Source organism: Rutidosis leptorrhynchoides, chromosome 1 (genome assembly GCF_046630445.1).
Source record: "Rutidosis leptorrhynchoides isolate AG116_Rl617_1_P2 chromosome 1, CSIRO_AGI_Rlap_v1, whole genome shotgun sequence".
Taxonomy (NCBI): Eukaryota; Viridiplantae; Streptophyta; class Magnoliopsida; order Asterales; family Asteraceae; genus Rutidosis; species Rutidosis leptorrhynchoides.
Genome location: NC_092333.1, coordinates 147,638,840 through 147,643,293, shown reverse-complemented (window position 1 = coordinate 147,643,293; position 4,454 = coordinate 147,638,840).

Below are 4,454 nucleotides of genomic sequence, written 5' to 3'. Positions count from 1 at the left end.
ATCTCAGAGTATATTGGATTATCCTAATAGGCGCACAATTTACCGCGGGGATTGGTCTACAGTTAAAGCAGACTTGCCTGATGACCAGTTGTCACACGAAGTAAATCTCAAGGCCCTTAACTTCTTTATGTTCAAGTTGTCATGGAAAGCAGAATCGAAAGTTAAACTTTCTCTTATATGCCTTTGGCACATCGTATGTTTTCACACATTATATGCTTTTAGCACCTGTATAGTATTCTAGAGTATATCTAGGCAAGTATCTTCCTAACTTACAGCCTTAATGGGTATAACTCTAGATTGCAAACGGCAAGAATCTTGATAGTTTAGAGTGAACGTCCTGATTAAACAATTCAAGCTGCACGGGGGCGTCACACTAAGAATGATCTGAGTTCTTTATGAGCACATCATGAATCAGCATTCAAACTTTTAGGACTTTGCCATCTTGATACGCCAATTACTTTTGACTTCGATTTTCTTTTGATATTTCCTTTTTCAGCATATCATTGTCTTTTGATATATTGATTTTGAACGCCATCATGAATGGATTTTCCATTTTTATGCATGAACTCATGTTTCTTTATTGTGTGCTCAGATCACTAGAAGGTGTTCTCCCTTATGCTTGAACGGTCCATAATAAAGAATTATACTTTTTGACCTTAAGTGTGAAGGGACACTTACTTCGACATAAACTAATTTTCTCTGATATTATCGGGGTTTAGTTTCGATTATAAAGTCTTAGGCCCGTGACAACGTGGTATGCACCAGCCAAACAGATAATCCTCAACCCCTTAAATGATCTATTGAATGTCCCAATCATAGCTGTGAGGCTGAATTGGTAGAGCAACGTTTGAATATTACTTGGGGACATCCAACACCAACTTTCTCTAACGATTATCAATTATGATAGGGGATACCCTCAACCGACTGTTGAGATCCTCAACAATTTTCATTAGATACAGTTTTGGAGATAATTAGGTGACTACCTTCAAACACTACAGATCGTCCATGACTTCTGATTCTTAGATGATTATGGTTCTTATTATGATTGTCTAATATCAAGAATTCATAAGTCACATCTATCAGTACATCATACAACAGATAAACACAAACATTCAAATTAGTCCTTACTAATCAAATATATCAATTCTCAGTACAGTAATTTCTTCATCTCCCTCATATTAATCAAAACAAGCTCATTTTCGGATTTTTCAACTTTTTAAGATTTTCTGGTGAGGCATTTTTCACTTTTTAGGTATTTTCTTCTGAAGCATATACTCCCCCTAAAATACTAAAACATAAAATCTTTTTGTCTTTTAGGATTTTAACAAACGAATACATAAAATAACTACAGACTAGCATGCAAACATGAAAGAAATCATGCAAAGAAATGCAGACAGCAAGTAAAAAAAATATGCAATACAGATTAAAAACTAAAAACTATATGTCATGCATCCTACATGCAAAGTTTAAAAGTTTGATTAACCCTCACAATCAACATTCGAAATTACTTTGTCTCGATCAACAATGCCATTCATCTCTAGTAGTAGCAAGAACCTAGGTTTATCAAATGCCTTAGTAAAAAGGTCAGCCCTCTGGTCCTTAGTACCTATTCTCTTAACCTCAATAATCTTTTTCTCATGGTAATCCATAAGAAAGTGATATTTAACACCTATGTGTTTAGTCTTACAATGTTGTACAGGATTCTTAGTAATTGCTATGGCAGCAGTATTATCAATATAAAGAGGAGAGAAAGAGATTTTTAGCCCGTAATCGCAAAGTTGTTGTTGAATCCAAACAACTTACGATCAGCAACTTGCAGCAGCAATGTATTCAGCTTCACACGTGGAAAGTGCGACTGCAGTTTGCTTCTTGCACTGCCAGGTCACCAGCCTTTCACCTAAAAATTGACATCCTCCTGATGTAGACTTGTTGTTGATTTTGCATCCTGCATAATCTGAATCGCTGTAAGCTACAAGATCAAACTGCTCATCGTTCGAATACCAGATACCGAGATTTGGTGAATGCAACAGATAACGTAGAATTCTTTTGGCAGATGTAAGATGAACTGTATTCGGATTAACTTGATAACGAGCACACAGACATGTTACGAACATAATATCCAGCCTAGATGCAGTGAGATACATGAGCGATCCTATTATTGCTCGATAATAAGTAGGATCAATAGGTTCTCCTTCGCACTCTAGCGAAATACCATGATTCACAGCTAACGGAGTTGACACAGGACGTTCTTGAGTCATACCGAATCGTTCGAGTATATCATTTACATACTTTGCTTGATGAAGAAAAATACCATTACTAGTCTGTTTAACTTGTAAACCAAGAAAGTAGTGTAAGAGACCTAATTTACTCATTTCGAACTCATCCTTCATCACCTGTTCGAACTCATCAACGAGTTCCTTCTTAGTAGCACCGAAAATAATGTCGTCCACATAAATCTGGACCAAAATGATATCATCATCCTTAACCTTTGTGAACAGAGTACAATCTACCGTGCCCATTTGATATCCTTTTTCAATCAGATAACTCGATAACCGTCCGTACCAAGCTCTAGGAGCTTGATGTAAACCATAAAGGGCTCGACGTAACCGGTAAACTTTGTCAGGATGAAGATGATCTTCAAAACCCGGAGGTTGACTGACATATACTCTTTCATTTAGCTTGCCATAAAGAAATGCACTCTTAACATCCATTTGATAAACTTTAAACTCCATAAATGAAGCAAAAGTCAAGAAAATACGAATAGCTTCCAATCTGGCAACAGGAGCAAAAACTTCATCGTAATCAAATTCAGGATCTTGCTGATAACCTTTAGCAACCAATCTTGCTTTGTTACAGATAACATTGCCATCTTCATCGAATTTTCACTTCCAAACCCATTTGAGATCAATTACTTTAGCACCATGCGGCTTAGTAACTAGCTTCCAAATATCTAGAAGATGGAATTGCTGAATCTCTTCTTGCATTGCCATAACCCAATCAACATGCTTCAAGGCTTCCTTTGTTGTCTTTGGCTCTATTCTAGAAATATGACATGAGAACTCGAAATATGCAGCAGCGGCTGTCATATGAGTATCAATTTGACCATCAAACTGAACTTGTCTTCTTGTTCTAACACATGCATTTGGATCTCCAATGATATTCACTCTAGGATGAGCAGCTGTAGTTCTGGGAACTGGTTGTGCGGGAATAGGTATCTCAGGTTGTAGATTCGTAGTATCACCAATATCTTCAGGATTATCAGAATTTTCACTTGAGATATCAGATCCGCAGGTGTCGTACACTGGATCAACATCTTGATCTAAATCTTGAACTGGCTCATTGACTGTGGGTAATGGAGTTGAAGTTGAAGTAGGTGCAGGTAGTTCTGGTTCATTCTGCAAATCAAACAGCATCTGTAACTCAACTTCATTATCTATTGGATCTGGTGCAAGATTGAATGAGTCAATCAGCTCATCATAGTTGTAAATCCAAGGATGACTTTTCTGAGCATTCTTCGTATGATTCCTTTGGACGTAAACTTCAGACCATTCTTCAACACATCTTGTCTCATTGTTGAAAACTCGCTTGTTAGGAGAACTATATCCTAGAAATATTCCAGTAACCACTTTTGAATCAAACTTACTTCCTGGTTTTCTTTTCAAAATGGTACATGGTGCACCAAATGGTTCTAGATGCTTCAGAGATGGTTTCCTCCCATGCAGTAGCTCATTTTAGGTCTTACCCAGTCGTTTAACAGTCAGAACTCAATTCATAGTGTAACACGCATTAGCAACAGCTTCACTCCAAAAATGAACAGGCAATGATGAATCTGCCAGCATTGTTCTAGCTGTCTCGATCAAAACTCTATTCTTTCTTTCAGCAACACCATTCATCTGAGGAGCATATGCAGAATTGAACTGCATATTAATGCCTTTTTCAATACAGAAACCTGCAAGATACTGATTCTTGAATTATGTACCGTTGTCGCAACGAATCTTTCTTACCTTAAGATTAAAGCCTGTTTCTAATTGATGGATTAGCACTTTCAAGTTTTCAAACGTATCAGACTTTTCTTTCAAAAACATTACCCAAGAGAATCTTGAATAATCATCAGTTACCACCAGACAATACTTACTACCATCAATGCTTACAAAATGAATTGGACCGAAAAGATCCATATGTAGCAATTCAAGCGGAGCATAAATTGGATTATACTTCACCAGCTTATGAGCTTTCTTGCTCTGCTTACCCTTCTTACACAGAACACATGTTCCTGTAATATGAAAAGATCGAAGATCAACACCCTCTACAAGATTGTTGTGGACAAGGTGATTCATTTTCCGAAAACTTAGATGACCCATGCGTTTGTGCCAAGTGATAGAATCTTGTTCAGTCACTTTAGAAATAAAAGCTTAATGATGTTCAGCAGTTGAAATAGCAACATTCATATCTAG